At 46.5% G+C, this 24,355-nt stretch overlaps 1 long non-coding RNA gene across 1 annotated transcript; it reads right to left on the bottom strand.

Annotated features, from left to right (window-relative positions):
- Nucleotides 1-2,349: 2,349 nt before the first annotated feature.
- LOC115459673 lies at nucleotides 2,350-23,797 on the bottom strand. The gene is made up of 3 exons (XR_003940316.1): nucleotides 23,679-23,797; nucleotides 10,666-10,751; nucleotides 2,350-2,378 (listed from the first exon to the last, which is right to left on the bottom strand). It is a non-coding gene; the product is annotated as an uncharacterized LOC115459673 (long non-coding RNA).
- Nucleotides 23,798-24,355: the final 558 nt, after the last annotated feature.

Genomic DNA, 24,355 nt, shown 5'->3' on the forward strand with positions numbered 1-24,355 from the left:
ACCCTGTAGAATAAGGTGGCAAAGGAGGGCCGGTGACACCTCAGCAAAGCATGACTGCCTTTGTCCCTGCTGCAAGTCAGGAGCCAGGCGAAGAGGCAGGAAGTCAGAAGCAACCCAGTAGTTTCCCCTGCCCGCACTTTTGTTTTTTTAAAGAAGCAGATCCCTAAGCCGAAGAAACAGGACCGTCGTAGACGACCTCCCTGGGAACCCCTAGATCAGCTGCATGGAGGAGAGAAGTGCCGAAAATAGAGATGGGTGAGAAATAGTCAGTCCTGCCAGTCCCGGCTTGCTAGTCCCATATGTGTCCCACTGCAGCCGGAGACACACAGCCATCCTCTCCAACCGCCCTGATACCGGGGCACCAGTATCTCTCTTGAAGCCATCTGCAGGCTTAAAGCAGAATTCCCGAACACATACTTTTTAAAGAAGTTGAAGTTCCACAGCACAAAGGAAGGAGAATGGAGAAGGGTAGGAGAGAGAGCAGAAGGGTGTGGGAGGGACCTGAGTGGCCAGGTGTACCCCCTAAAGATGACACTGCTCAGCTGCACACCCCATAGATCTACTAAACTGGGAGATCCAGAAGAGGAGCTGTAATCATGAGACCAGGAACTTGTGAAAGACCATCCATCTGCCTGCTGAAGACAGAGAATACTGACTGACCAAGGAACGTTCTGTTCTATAAGACAGTTCAGTTCAGCGCTCTCTATTTCCACCTGCTGGTAGATGGCCACAACCCACAAGTCTCTGGATTAATCTGCTGCTGACAATGCTAAGGAAAGACTGTTGTGCAGTTGCGAAGAATACATTGCAAGCACCTTACTAGCTGCGTAGAGAAGCTTTTCTTGCATTTCAGATCATCTTGCTTAGGCAGATTTGGCTCACCGTTAAGCAAATCAGCTAGAGCTGGGGAAGAGTGAATTTCATCATCTGGGATTCATGGCCAACTGGGTGAGCTTTGAAAACAGTTCTATGGTTTGGGTGATCTAGAAATATCTCTTTGGAAAGCAAAAGGGAAGTGAGGGCTGATCGGCATGTGTGTGAGGACTGTATTTTCACTCATGCTAATAAGTAGTGTATAGTTTTCTAAGTAAAAACAATCATTGTAAATCAGGAATTATTAGTACCTTTTACCAGATCAGTTTTTTAGTGATTTATTTTTTGCCAGACTGACTTGTTGTTGGATAATACAGAAAACACTGTATAAACCCCTCAAACATGCATAACAAGGCATAAAATTGATCTAAAACAAAGATTTTTAATAGAAATAAATGCAGTCACATCACCAGGAGGGGGTCTGTTGGATATGCCAGATGGTCGAAATGAAGGTTAGATAATCAAGACTGTACTGTATTATATGTGTTGGATCTTGCATAGTCCAGTCATTTCATCCCGAATTCAGAGGGCCTGGGATAACACACCCTAGATGTTATAGTGTGATATTGCTCCTGCAGAGTAAGTGAGCCATTTCTTTGTGTTATTGCTACAATGTGTGTACTAGTTAAATTTACATAGTAACATAATAGATGACAGCAGAAAAAGACCTGCACGGTCCATCCAGTCTGCCCAACAAGACAACTCATATTTGCTACTTTTTGTGTATACCTTACTTTGATTTGTACCTGTGCTTTTCAGGGCACAGACTGTATAAGTCTGCCCAGCACTATCCCGCCTCCCAACCACCAGCCCCGCCTCCCAACCACCGGCTCTGGCACAGATTATAAGTCTGCCCAGCACTATCCTCGCCTCCCCACCACCCCCTGCTCCTAACCACCGGCTCTGGCACAGACCGTACAAGTCTGCCCAACACTATCCCCGCCTCCCAACCACCAGTCCCGCTTCCCACCACCGGCTCTGGCACGGACCGTATAAGTCTGCCCAGCACTATCCCCGCCTCCCAACCACCAGCCCCGCCTCCCGATCTCGACTAAGCTACTGAGGATCCATTCCTTCGGCACAGGATTCCTTTAGCTTATCCCACGCATGTTGAATTCCGTTACCGTTTTCATTTATTTTTTCGTATAAAGCAGTTCTAAGTTTAAGTAGTAGTTCCCATTTTGTTCGAAGATTTAGCATAGGGGAACGACATTGTTAGTAAATTTCCCCAATTTTGTAATAATCTGAGGCTTGTTAAAGGGATGACACAATCTATTACTGAGCCTCATGTTTCAATGGAGTAAATAGGCATTATTATTTTTCTAAGCGTTATAGATTTGCATAATTTTCTAAAGGCTGTCCCCGAAAAGTTTTCTAGAATGATTCAGATAGGGCAGCACTTGGCTGTGACCTAATAAAAGTTTGCGAAAGCAGTTATTCTTACCAATTGGGTCATCAATTTTCCTATGGTTAAGTCAGCTGTAAGCATTTTTGAGAAGCTCCCCCTAAGAGACAGATTCATATGCATTAACATAGAAAGCAGCTTTGTTAAAAATATTCTGGTCGATATTCAAAGTGATTTAACCAGTCAAAATGGCTCCTGGCTGGTTAAATCACTTGTTTGCAGCTAACCAGTTATTTTCAGTGGCATTTAACTGGTTAGCACCGACGAAAATGATCGGTTAGTGCCTATGTCAAAATTGGCTATTTTGGGGGCATTCCAGGGGCAAAGTCCTCACCTGGCCAATTAAGTGTCGATATTCAGCATTTAACTGGCCGGCTAACCACATAAATGGGACCAACAAAAGGCTGTCCTATCTTTATGCAGTAACCCATAGTTGGTTATGTGTTGAATACTGGACGTGAGCCAACTATGCGTTAGCCAGTTCCATACAGGGGCGTATCTGGGGTTCGGCGGTAGGGGGCCAGAGCCAGAGTGGGGGGCACATTATAGCCCCCCACCGCCATTGCCACCCCCTGCCGCCATTGCCACCCCCCCGCCGCCATTGCCACCCCCCCTGCCGCCGTCACCACCACCCCCCTACCGCTGCCAACACCTACCTTTGCTGCGGGGGGACCCCAACCCCCGCCAGTCGAGATCCGCTTCCTCTAAAATATTCCTTGAGCTGAGGTCTTTTAAGTTGTTCGTCCTCGCTCCCACTCCTCCGTGATGCTGTTCAAACTCTGCGGAATCCAGTTTCGGAGTCTGTCTGACGTCGCAGACTCCGAAACTGGATTCCACAGAGTTTGAACAGCAGTACGGAGGAGTGGGAATGAGGAAGAACTTAAAAGACCTCAGCTCAAGGAATATTTTTAGAGGAAGTGGACCTCGGCTCGGGGGGTTGGGGTCCCCCGCCAGCAAAGGTAGGTGTTGGCGGCGGTAGGGGGGTCCAGGGCGAAATCTGCGGGGGCCCAGGCCCCTGTGGCCCCATGCAGATACGCCCCTGGTTCCATAAGACCAGATATTTAAAGCCTGGACAAGGCCTGGCATTGAATATCCAGGAATAACACCAGTATAGGAATAAAATGTGCCCTGCTGCAGATAACTTAAGCTAATCTTTAGGAAAAGACCCCCTATATATCATGCTCATATAAACATATTTTAAATACACCAAGCCATGGTTAACTTGCAAAAATGAAATTAATGAATTTACAATGGAGCTGTATAAGCAACATACGCCAGAGTTTCAGGGTGCAGCATTTAGTCACTCTTAACCTAATCTGTGGGAAATCTAAGACTTTTTTTAGAGAGAGAGAGGCCTAAAATGTTTGAGGTAAAGCTTTTCTTATCTGGGGAAGCATGGAGAACAGAGTTGGCTTGCTGACATATTTGTGGTTGTATTTGCTTTTTAAGACCACGTGAATGTTGTTCAGGGTGTAATGGTGAATTAATAAAATACATTTAAATAAAAACTGAAGCCTTTAGTTTGAACTGAACCCTTTGTTCGACTGGCAACCAGTAGAACTCCTTCAAATGTGTTGTCATATCATTAAACATTTTTCTTTTAACTAGAACTAGTTTAGAGACCATATTTTGAAAGCCACTGTACTCACTTAGGGTCCCTTTTACAAAGGCGTGCTGAAAAATGGCCTGCGGCAGTGTAGACACGTGTTTTGGGCACACGCAGAATCATTTCTCAGTGCACCTGTCAAAAAATGCCTTTTTAAAATTTTTGCCGAAAATGGACGTGTGGCAAAATGAAAATTGCCACGTGTCCATTTTGGGTCTGAGACCTTACTGCCAGCTATTGACCTAGTGGTAAAGTCTCATGTTTATTGAAGTTGTGATCTCCAGAATTGTACATACTATTCCAAATGAGGTCTCACAAGAGTCTTATACCAGGACATATCACCTCCTTTTTCATACCGGCCATTCTTCTCCCTATGCACCCAAGAATCCTTCTAACTTTCATCTTTTATACCTGTTTGGCCACCTTAAGATCATCACATACGATAAAACCCTTCGCTTCCAAGAAAATTAAAAAGCCATGGGATAGGAAACAATGTTTTTGTTGTGGGGATTAGGAACTGGTTAAAAAAAACAGAGAACAGAGGATAGGGTTAAATGGCCTTTTTGCTCAATGGAGGAAGGTAAACAGTGGAGTGCTCCAGTTATCTGTAGTGCGACCGGCACTATTTAAAAGATTTATAAATGATCTGAAAATGGGAATGAGTGAGGTGATTAAATTTGCTGATAACACAAAACTACTCAACCCAAATATACAGAGCTGGGACAAGCTGATTGATAGCACAGCCTCCATTTTAGCAAGAATGCGCTAAATGTAATGTTAGTGACATCCCCTGGAAATGCAAAGGGCCTTCAAAGCCTGATACATTAACCACTATTTCTCTTTTTCAGGGAAAGTAAGGTTGTTATGTACTAGTGACAACTTGATTTTACATTTTTCATCACCTAGAGGTACTAAATATTGTCAATATGCTATCCATCTGATGTGGAATTCTTTACATTGTGTATCAAGTATAGAAGCATTACCTAAGTTTTCATAATAACTACTATTACTACTTAACATTTCTAGAGCGCTACTAGGGTTAGGCAGCGCTGTACAGTTTAAATTGAAGATATATTTGTTTGGTAAATTTCTTCCAGATCATTAGAATACATATGTATTTTATGAGTTTGTTTATAATTGTATTTCGTACATAAGGCTAGTTTATTGATTGTGATCCACGTGGGGGGCATAATGGAATGGCGCTGGCCAAATAGATGGCTGGCCATATATTTGGCTGGCGCCACAAAGAGCAGTCCCGAACCGTATTATCGAAAAGATGGCCAGCCATCTTTCATTTCAATAATAAGGTTGGGGCCGGCCAAATGTCAGAGATGGCCAGGTTTCAGATGGCCGGCATCAGATTTTGCCGATAATGGAAACTAATGCCGGCGATCTCAAACCCGGCCAAATCCAAGGTATTTTGGTTGTGGGAGGAGCCAGCATTTATAGTTCAATGGTCCCCCTCACATGCCAGGACACCAACCGAGCACCCTAGGGGGCACTGCAGTGGACTTCAAAAATAGCTCCCAGGTGCATAGCTCCCTTACCTTGGGTGTGAGCCCCCCAAATCTCCCCCAAAACCCACTCCCCCAACTGTACACCCACTACCATAGCCCTTAGGGATGAAGGGGGGGCACCTACATGTGGGTACAGTGGGTTTTGGGGGGTTTTGGAGGCTTAACATTTACCACCACAAGTAGAACAGGCAGGGGGGCGGGTATGGGCCTGGGTCCACCTGCCTGAAGTGCACTGCACCCATTAAATACTGCTCCAGGGACCTGCATACTGCTGTCAGGGAGCTGGGTATGACATTTGAGGCTGGCATAGAGGCTGACAAAAATATATATATTTTAGGGTGGGAGGGGGTTGATGACCACTGGGGGAGTAAGGGGAGGTGATCCCCGATTCCCTCTGGTGGTCATTTGGTCAGCTGGGGCACCTTTTCGAAGCTTGGTCTTGAAAATGTAAGCCGCATTGAGCCTGCCATGAGTGGGAAAGCGCGGGGTACAAATGTAACAAAAACAAAACAAAAAAAAAGGGACCAAGTGAAGCCAAGAAATGCTTGTCAGGCCGGCTTTCTTTTTTCCATTATCGGGCGAAGCTGGCCATCTCGTGAGCACGCCCCTGTCCTGCCCTTGCTACCCTACCGACATGCCCCCTTGAAGTTTGGCTGGCTCTGTGACGGAAAGCAGTTGGCGCCGGCCAAAATCGGCTTTCGATTATACCGATTTGGCCGGGTTCAGGAGATCGCCGGCCATCTCCCGATTTGTGTCGGAAGATGGCTGGTGATCTCCTTCAAAAATAAGCTGGATAGAATCAGTTTTGGTATTCTACAGAATAAATATTGTATGGTATAGCCCCAGTACCAAGAGAAACCACAGGAGAAACTACTGTCAACGCAAGGAAAGGAAAGGAATCTTGCCTATTGATAATAGCAGCAGCAGGAATGGTCCTACACTTTCTTCAAGTTCCTTGGTTCTCAACGAGGTTCCATCCAGAGAGCTTAAATTCCTTATTGTGGCTAGTGGTGGGGGAAATGGAGGGCAGGGCTTAAAATGCCTCTCCTACATTCTCTGTCTGAGGACTAACCACAGTCACAAATGAACCCATCATACCTCAAGGAGTGGAGTCTGTGATGACCCCAAATACCTACTCTTCACCTTCCTCTCTTTTCTTCTTCCTCCTCCTCAGTCAAACTGTGGCCTCTATACTTGGAGTCTGGCAGTGGATGTTTCTGCCCTCTTACAGTCCTCTCCATGTCCCAGTGGATCCACGGTGAGGTGTGCCTCCACTCGCCTGTGGCAGGCAGCAAGTTTTAAAGATCTAAGGCACAGTCTGATGACATCACCTATGATGTCTATGTCTGCAGTATGGTAGTAGATGTTCCTGTGCTTGCATAGTCCTTTCTAGATTCCAGCAGGTCTGTGGTCAGATGTGCCTTTCTTTTCATTATTAATGCACATTATTCCTTAGCACGCAATGTTCTTACATAATGTGCATGATTCTACTTTGCAGGTACTAAGAATAGCATGTGCTAAGTAAAAATAGTATGTGCTATTGATGATGAAAAAATTAAATTTTGGGATTTTTTACTATCATTCCATTTTGAAAATAATATGAAACTACATAGGATATGTTGTTGACATTTCTTAGATTATTTCAAGCATCTATAGGGTTCTAGATTGGTCTGGTCTGGTCTGGAAGGATTCAAGGAAAGGAAATTTAGGGGTATTGTAACTAAGGTGCAGTAAACGCTACTGTGCACTTACCGCAACTTAAAATGGTGCACTCAGGCAAATATGCTTTTTATTTTTTCTTGGAGGGGAACTGTCAGGGGGCAGAGAGTGGGCGTTCCTACACTAATCAGTGTGGCTATGTTACCGCACACTAACTGGTTAGCGCAGGGTTACCGCTGAGCACTTATCACCTACAAAATAGGTGTTGGTAAGTGTTCACGTGGTAATTATGTTGATGGCCACATGCTAATGGCAACGTTAGTGCATGGCTATTAATACAAAAAAAAATTTGGCCATTTTATTGCTGTGGTAAAAATGGTCTTAGTGTGCAGGAAAAACCCAGTAAAGTCACTTTTTACTGCAGCTTAGTAAAAGAACACCTTATTTACTAAAATGATTGTCCTTATAATCTAAAAAATATTATTTCACAGGATTACAAAGACAATATTCACAACAATTAAGTTCAGTGACTGGGACTGGTGCTATTTAACATGTTTATAAATGATCTGGAAATCGGAACGATAGAGTGAAGTGATTAAATTTGCAAATACGTAACACAAAACTATTCAAAGTTCTCAAAATGCATGTGGATTGTGAAGATTTGCAGGAAAACCTAAGGAACTGGAAGACTGGGCATCCAAATAGAAGATGAAATTTAATGTAGACAAATGCAAAGTGATGTATACTGGGAAGAATAATCTGAATCATAGCAATCTAATGTTAGGGTCCACTTTAGGAGTCAGTACTCAAGACAAAGACCTAGGTGTCATTGTAGACAATACGCTGAAATTTTCTGCCCCAGTGTGTGGGCTGTGGTCAAAAAAGCAAACAGAATGCTAGGAATTATTAGGAGAGGAATGCAAATTATTAAGACCAAATATATTACAATGCCTTGTATTGCTCCATGGTGTGACCTTACCTTGAGTATTGTGTTCAATTCTGGTCACTGTATCCAGGGCCGTGCCTAGGGTCTCTGGCACCCCCCTGCAGACTATCAGTTGGCGCCCCCCCCCCCCCCCCCCGTGTGGCATCTCCTTTCTCTCAACGCAGTACGGTTTATTTTTTAAATTTTGAAATAGAACTCGACCGTCAGCGCCGCAGCTGGCGCGGCGCCCTTGAAGGCAGGCGCCCAGTACTAAAGCCATGAGTCACAACAATATAATAAACTCAAACAAAATCTAGTTGCACAAAATATAGTAAAATTAATAGCACATAAACAAACAGCTAGTCCTATCGGTCAAAAATGTCAACTGTATGAGTGCAGTGGTTGCTTGAGCATCACCACTATAGCACAAACTTGTTCAAGCGTGTCCAGGAAATTGCTGTCAGCAGAGAGTACAAACTTGTTCAGTACGTCCAGGGAGACATACTGTCAGAAGAGAGTTTGGCAAGTTGGTTTGTGCTTTGTGTTCCCCCCCCCCCCCTGCTGCAGATTCACAACTGCAGGAGCCGGAGTTGCGTGGACACTACAGGCCTTCCTCAGGGCGGACCCTTCCCTCCCCCGATACCCACCTTGTCACACACAGAGCCCACATTGGCTGTGACAAGCAGCAGCTCCACCCCCTGGCCCCCCATCCGCTCCTGGTCTTCCTCGACGCGGTCAGAGTGAGAACTTGCCACACCGCAAGCAACACCTGCCCCGGTACTAGTTCAGAAAACAGCAGCAAGGAAGCTAAGGCCGCGCCTTCCCGCCCGCTAAGCAAAGCTGAAGAGATAAATTGCGCCCCTCCCCCGATGCTCGCTGAGCAGCTGAAGAGATAGATTCCCCGCTTCACTTACCCGGGTGTAGAGCTCGCAGGGGGACATGTCTAGACGCTGATTGGGAGGGAGGGAGGAGAGCCAAGCGCTGCGCGTGGGAAGGCAGCAGCGCATGCGCATAGGCGCCAACGCGGTACGGTATGGTTTATTTTTTAAATTTTGAAATAGAACTCGACCGGCAGTGCCGCGGCCGACACGCGCCCTTGAAGGCAGGTGCCCCCCTGCGGTGCTTGCCCCGCTTACTGGGTTGGCACGGCCCTGACTGTATCTTAAAAAGATATAGCAGAATTATGAAAGGTTCAAAGAAGAGCGACCAAAATGATAGAGGGGATGGAACTGCTCCCATATCCCCCCTCAGCATCTCTTTTCCAAGCTGAAGAGCCCTAACCTCTTTAGGCTTTCCTCATATGGGAGGAGTTTCATCCCCTTTATCATTTTCTAATTCCACTATTGAGCTTATTTTCGAAAGTGACGCCGGCCATCTTCCGACACAAATCAGGAGATGGCCGGCGATCTCCTAACCCGGCGAAATCGGTATAATCGAAAGCCGATTTTGGCCGGGTTCAACTGCTTTCCGTTGCGGAGCCGGCGAAACATCAAGGGGGCATATCAGTAGGGTAGTGAAGGTGGGATGGGGTGGGACGGGGGCGTGCTCACGAGATGCCGGCTTCGCCTGATAATGGAAAAAATAAAGCCAGGCTTGATGAGCATTTCGCTAGCTTACTTGGTCCCTTTTTTTTTCCACGACCAAGCTTCAAAAAGGGGCCCCAACTGACCACCGGAGGGAATCAGGGATCACCTCCCCTTACTCCCCCAGTGGTCACTAACCCCCTCCCACCCTAAAAAAAACTTTAAAAATATTTTTTGCCAGCCTCTATGCCAGCCTCAAATGTCATACCCAGCTCCCTGACAGCAGTATGCAAGTCCCTGGAGCAGTTTTTAGTGGGTGCAGTGCACTTCAGACAGGTGGACCCAGGCCCATCCCCCCCCTACCTGTTACACTTGTGGTGGTAAATGGGAGCCCTCCAAAACCACCTAAAACCCACTATACCCACATTAGGTGCCCCCTTCACCCCTTAAGGCTATGGTAATGGTGTAGAGTTGTGGGGAGTGGGTTTGGGGGGGGGGTTGGGGGCTAAACAACCAAGGGAAGGGAGATATGCACCTGGGAGCTATTTTTATTTTATTTTTTTTAATTTTAGAAGTGCCTCCTAGGGTGCCCGGTTGGTGTCCTGGCATGTCAGGGGGGCCAGTGCACTATAAATGCTGGCTCCTCCCACGACCAAATGCCTTGGATTTCGCCGGGTTTGAGATCGCCGGCATTTTTTCCATTATGGCCGAAAACCGAGGCCGGCCATCTCAACCTCGGTGAACTCTGATATTGGCTGGGCCCAACCGTATTAGCGAAGAAAAAGATGGCTGGCCATCTTTTTCGAATATGGTTGGCTCCTCCCTTGCAGCACCGGAGATGGCCGGCCTGCTATTTGGCTGGCGCCTTTCCATTATGCCCCTCCACATCTTATTTTGAGATACGGTGACCAGAATTGAATGCAATTCTCAAGGTGAGGTCACACCATGGAGCTATACAGAGGCGTTATAGATTTCTTGGTATTATTTACCATTCCTCTTCCTAATAATTCCTAGCATCCTGTTTGCTTTTTTTGGCCCCTGCCACACACTAGTTGAAATTTCCATGTTAATTTTGCATAACCTGAGCACCATAGGTAACAATAAAAACATACAACTTCTTTATTTGCACTGTTCTATAGCTGTTCATGTTCACTTACCGGTATTGTTTTCACACAAGAAGCAATAGTTATAATATCTTCTAAAAATCTACGTTTTCGGACATGGTTATGGGACGCTTTCGTATCTAGATAATAAAGAGATGAAACAAACTGTAAATAAATATTGTTATTTCAAATTTTTATGTTATCTTTATAATGTTTTACAAAATAACATCAAGATATTATCTTGAAACATTCCATAATCAAGCAACAAGAAAAAAAAAGATAAATTGTATAACATATCTCTTCAAAAAATTCTATAGCTAACCATGCAAACCACAGATGTCCACTGTTAAGTCACAACTGCAAAACTAATGTAATCTCACTATAATTTCACTGTATTCTCCTTAAATCATATCTGCAAAACGTAACTATAATTTCACTATAAATCACTGTAATTTCACTGTAAATTATAAGCCACTTTGAATCAAAACGTTTTTTGGATAATAGGTGGGATACAAGAATGTATAAATAAAAAACAAACAAACAAATATTTCAAAAAGAAAATGAAAAACTTAGATCACAATAAAGGGATCCAAGATTACAAACCCTAGTGAAGGAAAAAGGCAATGGTGCAGGGAGGAGGGTTTTAGATTTGTTAGGAATTGGGCAACATTCTGGTGAAAGGGGAGCCTATTCCTGAAAGATGGGCTCCACCTTAACCAGGGTGGAACTGGGCTGTTGGCAGTTAAAAAGGAGTTGGAGTAGAACAGCTTTTAAACTAGAAACTGAGGGAAGGCCAACAGTAACTTAAGAGCGCATGGTTAATAACAAGGTACCTTTAAAAGATTTCACCAAAACAGGGAGGATAGGGCATCCGATAGTGAGTTTGTAGTAGTAGACCAGAGGGCTCATTTTTGAAAGAGAAAAATGTCGATCAAATGGCCTAAAGGTAAAATTATATCATACCTGATAATTTTCTTTCCATTAATCATAGCTGATCAATCCATAGACTGGTGGGTTGTGTCCATCTACCAGCAGGTGGGATAGAGAGCAATCCTTTTGCCTCCCTATATGTGGTCATGCTGCCGGAAACTCCTCAGTGTGGCGATATCAAAGCTCCATCCGCAGGACTCAGCACTTAGAGAATTACACCCACAAAGGGACACTCTGCCCAGCTCACCACCGCCGAAACGGGGAAGGGGAATTAACCCAGCTCATTCCCACACAAGTAGGGGAGGGGAATCCGTCCAGCTCATCCCGCAGAGCGGGGGAGGGACACCACACCCGCCGATGCGGGGGGATCTGGCTTATCCTGCAACCACAAACCGCGGGAGGAGCTGACTGACCCTAACACTGCCGAAGCGGGAGGGGTACAAAGCTGCCCTACAGCCGCACGAAGCGGGAGGGAGCGCCGGCAGAATTTAGGTATCAATCCAGCCCCGTAAAACGGGGGGGGGGGGGGGGGGGGGAGAGGAATGCAGCAGCTCACTGTAACACAAAATCGTCTCAACTCCTGAAGAATCCAATTGAAAAAACTTGAACACGAAGTCCTCCTGAACAAGAACTGAAGACTAAACTTGAACCTGAAATGCAACCAGAATATAAACAGTACAGATATCTGGGAGGGGCTATGGATTGATCAGCTATGATTAATGGAAAGAAAATTATCAGGTAGATACATAATTTTACCTTCCATATCATCATGCTGATCAATCCATAGACTGGTGGGATGTACCGAAGCAGTACTCATCCAGGGCGGGACACGAAATCCCTGACCGCAACACTGAAGCTCCAAACCGGGCCTCTGCCCGAGCAGCCACAGTCAAGCGGTAATGTCTGGAGAAGGTATGAGCCGATGCCAAGTTGCCGCCCTACAAATCTCTTCCAAGGAGACGGACTCGGCCTCTGCCATCGAGGCCGCCTGTGCTCTAGTGGAGTGAGCCTTCAGCTGGATATGCGGCACCTTCCCTGCGGCCACATAAGCCGCTGCAATGGGTTCCTTGACCCATCGTGCCACTGTAGGCTTGGCAGCCTGCAGACCCTTACGAGGACCTGCGAACAGCACAAACAGATGATCCGACTTCCGGAATCATTGGTCACTTCCAAGTATCTGATGATGACTCGTCTCACATCTAAATATTTGAGAGCAGAGTACTCCTCTGGGTAGTCCTCCCTATGAAAGGAGGGTAGACAGAGCTGCTGATTCACATGGAAGCGAGGACCAATCTTGGGCAGGAAGGAAGGCACTGTGTGAATAGACACTCCTGCCTCAATGACTGCAGAAAGGGTTCTCGACATGATAGCGCCTGGAGCTCGGAAACTCTTCTGGCTGAAGCGATAGCCACCAAAAGACTGCTTTCAACGTCAATTCTTCCAGAGATGCCTCGACAAGGGTTCACAAGGCGGCTTCTGCAAGGCTCTTAGCACCAGATTGAAAGTCCACGCAGGTACCACTGCATGCAGAGGAGGGCGCAGGTGAATAACTCTCTTGAGAAAGCGCACCACATCTGGCTGCAATGCCAGGGAAACACCCTTCAGGTGACCCTGAAGCAAGTAAGCAAGAGCCGCTACCTGGACCTTAAGGGAACTGAGCGACAGGCCTTTTTCCAGACCTTCTTGCAGGAACGCCAACACTGATGAAATTGGAGCAGTGAAGGGAGAAAGTGAGCCTGCCTCACACCATGATGCAAAGGTACGCCAAACCCTGGCGTAATCAGTAGAAGTAGAGCGCTTCCTCGCTCTGAGCATAGTGGCGATGACCTTGTCTGAGAAGCTCTGCTTGCTCCGACGCTGCCGCTCAATAGCCAGGCCGTAAGACAAAGGGGGAGGGATCCTCCATCACCACGGGACCCTGATGCAACAGACCCCGCTCCGCTGGCATCTGCAGAGGTCCGTCCACTGAGAGCCTGATCAAGTCCGCATACCAGGGACGTCTGGGCCAATCCGGACTCACCAGCATTATCCGGCCCGGATGCTTTGCCACCCGGCCTAGCACCCTGCCCAACATGGGCCAAGGCGGAACACAAAGAGGAGCTCCTGTGTCGGCCACTGTGGGAGAAGAGCATCTACTCCCAGAGATCGAGGGTCCCGTCCTCTGCTGAAAAAGCGCGGCACTGGCAATTGGCTGAAGACGCCATCAAATCTAGGCTCGGCTGGCCCCAGCGCTTCGTGATGTCCAAGAACGCTGAGCAATATTCATGACTCCCGCAATGTGGGCCGCCGACAGCTGTTCCAGGTTTGCTTCTGCCCACAGGCATAGATTCATGGCCTCCTTGGCTAGAGGGGCGCTCCTGGTACCTCCCCGGTGATTGACATAGGCCACAGCCGTGGCATTGTCCGACAGGACCCGTACTGGCTTCAGCGCCAGGCCCGGGAGAAACTCCAAAGGCGCCAACCGAATGGCTCTGAGTTCTGGGAGACCCCTGCGCCGTCCTTCCCAAGCAGTGGGCTCCCCAGCCCCACAAAGAGGCGTCCGCCGTGACGAAAAACCCACTCCGGGGTCACAAGAGGCATTCCTGCGGACGGCTTGTCTGGCCTCAGCCACCAGCTCAGCGCCCTGCGCACCGCTGGATCCAAGGGAAGGCGCACAGCGTAATCCTCCAAAGCTGGAGTCCATCGCTGCAGCAGAGAGAGCTGTATAGGTCTCATATGGGCCCTGACCCAGGGCACTACTTCCATCGTGGCCGTCATAGAGCCCAACAGCTGCCCATAGTTCCGAGCCCGAAGAGAAGAGGCTGCTAGGAACTTGTCCCCTGAGCCTGAAGCTTGACAATCTGATTGTCTGGCAGGAACACTCTGCCCACTTGGGGGTCAAATCGAACTCCCAGATACTCCAGGGACTGAGTCGGGCACAGCTGGCTTTTCTCCAGTTGATGATCCACCAGGGAGCTCAAAAGAGCAATCACCGGTTGAAGCTCTGCCGCACTCTGCATAAGAGGGGGCTCGGATCAACCAGTCGTCCAGATAAGGATGGACTTGTACTCTTTTCTTGCGTAGGAAGGCCGATGACCACCATAACTTGGAGAAGGTCCGCGGAGCAGTAGCCAACCCGAAAGGGAGGGCTCTGAACTGGGAGTGTCCTCAGAACTGCAAAACGCGGAAAGCGTTGATGAGGAGGCCAGAGGGGAATATGCAAGTAAGCTTCCTTGAAGTCCAAGGATGCCAGGAACTCCCCTGCCTGTACTGCCGCTATAACAGAGCGGAGAGTCTCCATTCGGAAGTGCCGAACTTCCAAAGCCTGATGACCCCTTGAGGTCGAGGATAGGCCGGACAAAACCTCCTTTCTTAGGTACCACAAAGAAATGGAGTAACGTCCCTTGCCAGAGGATCTTCTGGCACCGGAACGACCGCACCCAGGCGGATCGGATTGTCCAAAGTCTGCTGCACTGCCACAGCTTGACCGGAGACTTGCAGGGAGAGTGCACAAACCGATTCTTAAGGGTCGGCAGAACTCTAGCTTGTAGCCGTCTCTGATGACTTCCAGCACTCAAGCGTCCGAAGTTACCCTGGTCCACTCGCCCAGAAATGAGGATAGGCGTCCTCCAATCTGCTCTGGGCCATGGACCAGCGCCCCGTCATTGGGTACGAGACCCTGGGGGAGGACCGGAGGAGGCACCTCCGGGACGGCAGTCTCTGCGAAAGGAATGCTGCTTGGGGGAGAAATTCCTTTTGATGGAAGAGGGGGCAGAGGAGCTCGACTTGCTAGGGCAATACCGACGGACTTCCTAAAACCGTCCTTTGGAGGAACCGGGGCGGGCACCATTGGCCTGAGCCCTGATCTCTGGTAACCTCTTGCCCTTAGACGTGCCGAGATCGGTCACAATCTTGTCCAGCTCGACCTCAAAGAGCAGCTTGCCTTTAAAAGGCAACTTAGCCAGGCGAGACTTAGGGGTGTGGTCAGCAGACCAATGCTTCAGCCAAAGCCACCGCCGTGCAGAGACTGTCTGAGCCATACCTTTAGCCGAGGCTCTCAAGACATCATACAGCCAGCCTGCCAAGTAGGCCAAGCCTGATTCCAGGGCTGGCCAATCAGCCCTCAAGGAAGGATCCGAGGGGGAAGCCCGCTGCGCAAGCGTCCGGCACGCCCTGGCCACATAGGAGCCACAAATTGAGGCCTGTAAACTTAAAGCAGACACCTCGAAGGACGACTTAAAGCCGCCTCCAAACTCCTGTCTTGGTCGTCCTTTAGGGCCGTGCCACCTTCCACCGGCAACGCCGTTTCTTAGTCACCGCAGTGATTAAAGAATCTACGGTAGGCCAAGAAAGGCCTCCCGTTCACCTTCAGGCAGAGGATAGAGGTGGGACAAAGCCCTAGCCACTTTAAGGCTCGCTTCTGGGAAATCCCATTGAGCCGAAATCAAGGTGAGCAATCATGCATGTGGAAGGTTCTAGGCAGGCGCTTAGTCCCCCGCATAATGGCAGAGCCAACAGAGGCTGAGGGAGAGACGTCCTCCGGAGAGGAACTCTTCAAAATGCTCATGGCCTGCACTAACAGGTTGGGCAAATCCTCTGAGCGAAAGATCCGTGCTGCAGAGGGTTCATCCGCTCCATCTGAGCAGGAATCCGTCTCCTCCAAGGAATCCCCAAAGGACTGTTGGGAGAACTCAGATACGCTGCCCTCATCTACATCAGAGGAGACCGAGTCCTCTAGGGCCTGGAAGTCCCCGAGGGCGTTTGCTTCCGGAGGCCTCAGCCCCTTGATCAGAGGGGGGAGCCGGGGCAGCGTTTATCATAAGCAAAGCCTGATGCAGCAGCAAAAAGAACTCAGGGGAGAAACCCCCTAGACTGTGCACTTCTGTCGCCTGGGCCACGGCCCTAGACGCACCCTCAACCGGCGCTCGCAAGAGCGGGGGAGAAACATGCTGCGCATCCAAAATGGCATCCGGCGCGAAACTCCGAGAAGGAGCCGCGTGGGAAGAATGGCGCTTAACTTCGCCGCTTTCTTGCCGTCGTCCGAATCAAGGGCGACCATAGCATTAACGTCTCCCAGCTCGAGGGCGGCCCAAGAAGAAGCCGTCCGAGCAGAGTGGCCGGCCAACATGGAGGGCGAGCAGCGGGGGATGGGCGCTTATGGCGGGAAAAACCGCCGCACCGGAGGAAGAACCGGGACACTGACCAGACTTCAAACTGATGCCCAACAAAGGCGATTCAGGCTTTGAAAACCCCGCATCCCCGCTAGACGCACACACGCGGTTCGGGGAGTGAATCTTCGCGCCCTCGCCCTCCGACGCCATAAGCCATGTGGAGACCGAACGGGGAACCCTCTGCCCGCTATAAAAAGGTAAAATTACCTGCTTCTTGCTCCGAGCTGTAACGAACTGGTGTCCCAGTGAGCAGCTGCAATAAACGCTGATATAAACATTGAAATAAACGCCCTTAAAGGACGTCAACATTTTTAGTTTTTTTTAAACGGAGCCAGCGGGAGGGGGGAGAAAAGGAGGGACCTGGCACCACCAGGTTTGCACTTGCTCAAGAAGAGCCCTCAACCCCAGGTACTCAACAAAACCTAAATTAGGCTTGGAGACCTAGCCAGAGCTGCTGCTGTGTGTGACCACCACCTGCTGAGATAGAGACATACTGAGGAGTTTCCGGCAGCACATGACCACATATAGGGAGGCAAAAGGATTGCTCTCTATCTCCACCTGCTGGTAGATGGACACAACCCACCAGTCTATGGATGATCAGCTTGAATATGGAAGCAGCATTTGGATGTTTTTCTCACAAAAATGTCCAAAACAGTATTTTCAAAACCTATTTTTCAGATATTTTCTATGCAGTTCTGCAGTGCATCCAAATCTCAAGGGAGCGTGTTGGGGGCATGTTAAGGGTGGGATTTGGACATTCCTAAGACTTGGAAGTATTTCAGCCATAGTGGAACAAAACAAAACCGTCCAGAACCAAACCTAAGATGTTTTGAGCTAGACCTGTTTTTATAATGAATAAGGCACAAAAAGGTGCCCTAAATGACCAGGTGACCACTAGAGATAATCAGGAGTGACCCCCCCCCCCAATATACCTCCCAGTGGTCAATGACCCCCTCTCACCCCTAAAAATGTGAATAAAATATGACTTACCAGCCTCTATGACAGCCTCAAATGTTAGTCATGTCTCTTAGAGCAGCATGCAGATCCATGCAGTGGCGTACCAAGGGGGGGGGAGCGGTCCGCCCGGGTGCACGCCGCTGGGGGGGGGGGGGTGCTGCTGCGGTGCGCCTGTCCTTCATTCGTTCCATGCTCCCTCTGTCCTGGAACAGGTCCTGTTCCAGGGCAGAGGGAGCATGGAACGAACGAAGGACAAAGGACAGGCGCGTGCGGCAACACCCCAGCGGCATGCACCCGGGGGGGGGGGGTTCTTTCACGGTGGGGTGTCCTTTCGCCGGGGGGGGGGTTGTGCTGCATCTGGGGGGGGGGGGCGCTGCACCGGGGGGCGGGGTGCATCGGCGATTGGCCCCGGGTGTCAGCACCCCTAGGAACGCCACTGGATCCATGGATTAGTATAGTGGTCAGTGCAATGTAGTATGGTGTGGGGGACTTAGGTCACTATCTCCCTATACCTGTCACACTTGTGGTGGAAACTGTAACCCCTCCCAGAGTCACTAAAGCCCTACTGTACCCACATATAGGTGCCCCCTTTATTGTAGGTGTACGGTGGGAGGAAGTGGGTTTTGGAGGGCTTAGGAGACAAGATAAGGGAGCAAAGGTGAGATGTATACCTGGGAGGATTTTTATGAAGTGCACAGAAGTGCCCTTTAGGGTGCCCCATTGCTCTCCTGGGATGTCTGGGGGATCAGTCTACTAAAATGCTGGCTCCTCTTATATCTCAATGGCACAAATCTCTATGTTTTGCATTTATTCATTTTTTTCGAAAATGGACCGAAAAACAAAATGTCCAAAGCACAAAACCTTGTTCGAAACAGTATTTTTGAAAAAAAAAATGACCTTCTTTCCTATTCATCCAAAATCGGACTTAGACATCATATTGAAATGCCCCTCCAGGTGTCTTTAAATAAAGGACAGAAGGGGAGCACTAGAGGATGCCAATGGTGATGGCTGCCTAAATGAGGAGCTCCAACAAAGGAATTCATCAAACGTTGTTTTTCAGCAGCACTTAGTGAAACCTTCACCTTTTTTTTTTTTGCTACTAACATATATTCTCAAACATGCCCGTATCAAAATCCAATAAGCAGGATCCAAATCCTATCCTTCCTTCTGGATCTAAACACACAAAATGTGAACCACCAACACCAGAAAAAGCAGTGCCTCATAGATCCCATGTGTCTCCTTCAGAAGCCTTAATGGAGGAAATTAAAGCCCTGCGGGATCTTCAGATGAAACATTTCGATGCTACTTGTGCTTTAAAAGAAGATCTTGCCTCACTTTCTTCTTCAGTATCTAAATTTCACACAAGGCTGGAGCAAGCCGAAGTGAAAATTGAGCGCACTAACCTGGAACTCAAAGAGCATAAAAAGTTAATATCGGATGAGCTTGCTTCCCTGGAACAACAAATTGAAGACCTTGTGAACAGAAGTTGATGAAACAACATCCGCATAATCTGAAGGTCCAGACCTGATCAAGTTTTTATGTAATTGGATTCCATCTATTCTCCACCTTTCGATGAACTTACTGCTTGAGACTGAATCAATGCATAGATCTCTCGGAAAGTAAAAAAACAAACAAACAAAACAAAGCCAAGCCCTATTATCGCCAAGCATTTAAGATTCTGCAGGCTCTCCAAATCCTAACCATGGTGCACTCAATTCCTTCCATCATCTATGACAGAAGAAATATAGTCCAGGATTTATCAAAATTAACTGCAACAAAGAGATCTAAATTATTTTAAATGAGGACAAGACTAAAGGACATCCGAGCTTGATACAGCATAATATCCTGCCAAGATGACTGTCATGATAATTAACACCACAAAATCCTTTATATCCTCAGAGGTCCTTCAGCCGTTCCTGGTCAAAGAGTGTCAAGTGGTATGACTTCATGAACTATATTGCTATGGCATGTGCATGTCCATGTGTCTGAGCTACTCCAAATTGTTTCATGGTAATACCCATGTATGCGATGTAGATTTACTCCCCTGCTTCTCCCTAATTCACTTTATTACATGTTTACATAATGGAGCTGTTTATTAAATATACTCATTCCCTTGGGAGGATTCTTTGCTGGGGAGCTATTGCTAGCTTATACCTCTCTCCCCCATCTGGAAATGTATTTGAGCCTGTTACATGCCATCCTCTTTATGATTAGAACTGTTTTCCTAAATTTAGAAGTGCTTTAAAGACTTTTTTTTTTTTTCAGAAAGCTTTTGGAGAACAGGGTCAGGGGGTCTAGGAATGACAGTTATACAATCATTTCAATCTTGATCAGGAGTCTATCTTTGTTTTGACTGATTGTATCTTTCCTGTTTTAATATTGTAGTTCCCTTTTTAAATTTTAATGTGATTTTATTTTGTAAACTGCATTGACCCGCCAATTCAGATGTTAGGAGAGTAGCCTAGTGGTTAGTACAGTGAACTTTGATTCTGGGGAGCTGGGTTCGATTCCCACTGCAGCTGCTTGTGACTCTGGGCAAGTCACTTAACCCTCCATTTCCCCAGGTAAATACCTGTATGTACTATGCAGGGGCGTAGCGAGACACCCAACTTTGAGTGGGCCTGGACCCAAGATGGGTGGGCAGAAGAACCCCTCCCTGTCCCACAAGTGATTTGGTCTCTCCTTGTCTCACCTGCATGCCATCTGCTATTTACAAGGTATGCAGGAGGGACAGCTGTTGGGAGTTTTCAGCTGGTGGGGCTTGGGAATCCCTGCCAACCACACCATAGGTGTGCTGTTACTGGATGGGCCTCAGCTCAAAGTGGGTGGGCCTGGGCCCACCCAGGCCCACCCTTGGCTACGCCACTGGTACTATGTAAACCACTTTGGATATAGTTGCAAAAACCACAGAAAGGCTATATATTAAGTTCCATTCCCTTTCCCTGTCAAGAAGATTCTCTGGCTGCTTTCAAGGGATGCATCCTCTCCACCCTGCCAGTCAGGCAGGAAAGGCACAGCCCCTGTTCTGGAAGTTGTGGAGTTAGAAAAGGTCAGAACTGCTTTCTGCACAGGGAGGAATTAAGATGGCGGTACGTACTCCACACGCTTGAGAGCTTCTCTGTTCAGCTGCAAACAAACTTTTTTTCCTGCTAACTAATATGCCTCATACCAAAAGAAAAGGCTTGGTTAAGACCGGAGCCTCGACGGTCAGAACCTCGTCATAAGTACATAAGTACATATAAGTACATAAGTAGTGCCATACTGGGAAAGACCAAAGGTCCATCTAGCCCAGCATCCTGTCACCGACAGTGGCCAATCCAGGTCAAGGGCACCTGGCACGCTCCCCAAACGTCACCGTCACAGCTGAGCATTGAGAGGTTCGCGGTGAAGACGCCTGGACAAAAATCCAGGAGCAACCCTGCTGACTTAGGAGGAGAAGAACCCTTCATCCAGGGCTAGATGTCACACTTTCACCCCCGGAAATCAATCCACCGCCTCCACCCGCAGCTTCCCTGTTGCAGTTCAGGTCTTCGAACTTGGAAGACGGTGAAGAAAGGCCTCAGGTAAGAGGCACTGTAGAGGGAAATGCTAGCAGAGGCCTGGGAGTTTTGGACTCTCAGGCTTTATTTAGATCTTTGCCATCTAAGGAGCCGGTTACTTTGGAGAGCATTTGGCAAGCTCTCCAAAGACTTAACATTAAACTACTAATTCTACGCAAGAAATCTCTACCCTAGTAACTACAGTTGATTCACTATCAAAATCTTTTGAAACATTTAAAACAGATTCCTCAAGTCAAATATCTGAAATAAAGATTGATGTAAGAAAGTTTCAAGATTTTTCTCTAGCGGCGATAAAAGATAAAAACATAATTCATAGAAAAATTGAGCAAATAGAAAATTACAATCGAAGACTGAACTTACATCTTTTAAATTTTCCTAAAAGTTTTGGTTATACTCCTCTTGATATCTTTAAAAAATATTTGGTGGAAATTTTGAATTATTCTTCTGATCCTATTCCTCCGATAAACCGATATATAATATTCCAACTAAAAAGAATCAAGAAGGAGAAATTTTGGATTCATCCCAACAATAATCTTCATAAAAAGATTTAAAAGAAATGCTTAAATTAACAGAGATTTTAGAATCTTCAATAACTGAGGATACTGAAAGGCAGACTTTGGTTGTTTCGTTCATATTTGAACAAGATATGGAAGCAGTGAAACGTATGTTTTTTAAGAAGTCACAATCCTTGTTTTATGGGAAAAAGATATGGATGTATCCTGATGTTTCTAGGCAGACACAGGAAAGAAGAAAATCTTTTTTGGCTTTAAGAAAAGACACTTTGGACCTAGGAGCTTCCAAGGTCTAAAATATGTTTGAACAATTAATAGCTTTCATAAATCAAAAGAAAATATTAAAGTAATTAAAGTTTAATGTAAAATGAAGAGAGATTGTGTTATAGCAGTAACAGGTGATTGTGCTATGTTAAATTGTTCTAATTTTCTTTTTTTCTTATTTTTTAATTTCTCTCCTGAAAATGTACCTCCTCCCCCCAAAGCTCTTTTGTGGTCTAAAGAAGGTAAAAATGTTTATCTAAATCAAAATAATACTTTATATTGGTGTTACTCCTGTATTCCTTATTCAAGTTTTGAACTTGGTAAAAAAAATTTAAACTAATAAACATAAAATAAAAAAAAAAAGAACTGGTCTCTGCTGGAACAGCACTGAAAGTTCTGGTACTGCTGTACAGGCAGAACTCTTAGCTGCCTACAGTGGAGGTGAGAGAGCCCTAATTGATGAGACTTTCAGAGTAACTTCCTTCTGTAAGAAGGGCTCAGATAGAGTAAAGCTGTGAAATGAATTTTGCCAAGGACCTCTATAAAGAAAGAAAGGGTCCACAAGTAAACCTGATAGAGGCTGTAAGTGTAGAAACCTATTTTTCTACTTCTACCTGTATATAGTTTAGGCTGGAAGGTGTCCCATGTTACTACTTGAAGAATTCAAGTAAACCCTTTATGGTTCAGAACTAAAGCTCCTGGCCTGGACTGAGTTATTGGATGAAAGGAGAGTGCTGAATTAAATGGGTTACTATGCCATTTGCTTCCCAGTTCAACTGGTCCTGGTCTGACCCATCACAAACTGTCAAATTACACTGAAAGCGGAGTGGAGTAGCTTGGTGATTGGAGTAGTGGCCCTGACGTCTGGGGGTTCCCAATTCAAAGCCCAGTGCTGCTCCTAGTGATCTTGGGCATGTCACTTAACTCTTTGTTGTCCCAGATAAAAAATTAGATTGTGAGCCTGACAGGGAAATACCAAGTGTACCTGAATAAAGCTCATCTTGAGCAAAATCCAGATAAATAAATGAAAATAACCTGCCTGATGCTCAGTGGGCAAAATAGGGTTACACAAAAATTTTATGCACTCTCTCTGTGCTTGATTTGAATTGATCTATTTTTTTAATGTATCATTTAAGTAAATAAGTACATAAGTATTGCCACATTGGGACGAAAGGTCCATCAAGCCCAGCATCCTGTATCCAACAGTGGCCAATCCAGGTCACAAATAGCTGTCAAAATCCCCAAATAGCTCAATACATTTTATGGTGCTTATCCCAGAAATAAGCAGTGGATTTCACCCAAGTCAATTTAATAATGGTCTGTGGATTTTTCCTTTAGGAAGCCGTACAGACCCTTTATAACCCCGCTAAGCTAACCGACTTTACCAAATTGTCCACCAACAAATTCCAGAGTTTAATTACACGTTGATGAAGAAAGGTTTTCTCAGATTCGTATTCAATTTACTACTTTGTAGCTTCATCGCATGCCCCCTAGTACTAGTATTCTTGGAAAGAATAAAGAAGTGATTTACGTCTACCAGTTCCACTCCACTCATTATTTTATAGACTCTCTATCATATCTTTGAACAAACTTTGGCGCTGTATAGGCGGCATATAAGCAATTTAATAAAGATAAAGATAGAAGTTTCTGTGATAAAGATAGAAGTTTCTGTGATAATATAAAGATTACTTAACCTTGAAAGCAGCAGCTCAGAATCACCACCAGAAAAGCAATTGCAATCTTCATGGCTACAATACACGAAGGAATGCAGATATGAAAGGCTTACTCAGATCTCACATATATAGACTGTGAGTATCCCTCTCACTCCTGCTAGGATCACAGGTGCCAGCTCATCTTATGTCAACCCCTGTGAGATCTTGGCACTATCCAAGTGTCAAACCTTGTGCAGGTGCCAATATCCTACATCTGTTTACAACTTTCTGTGAGAAACGGACTGTTGCGTGTTTGTTACTAGTTAAAAGAAGGCCAAATGTTTAAGTCTATAATATATCTTGCCTTTATTTATGCATGAGCTAGATCAGTGTTTCCCAACTTCTTCAAGCCATGTACTGTATCTCCTACGTCAAATAAAGTTCAACTGAGTACCCCCGACCTCTGATCAGCTGAGATTTTGAAATGGACATTTTATTATTAAACAGTTAAATAACTCGGCATCATATATAACACACACGGGTTATTGGAAATAGCAAACAGAAGACACAGTTCACATATCTGTTATTTTCTTAGCCTCTGCATCAGATGAATCCAGAAACTGGTGGGTTGTCTCTACCTAGCAGGAAGTGGAGATAGAGAACACTGAAATGAAGGTGATGACCTTGGATATCCAGCTCCTTATCCCTTCAGTATATCT

Source organism: Microcaecilia unicolor, unplaced genomic scaffold (assembly GCF_901765095.1).
Source record: "Microcaecilia unicolor unplaced genomic scaffold, aMicUni1.1, whole genome shotgun sequence".
In the NCBI taxonomy this organism is placed as follows: Eukaryota; Metazoa; Chordata; class Amphibia; order Gymnophiona; family Siphonopidae; genus Microcaecilia; species Microcaecilia unicolor.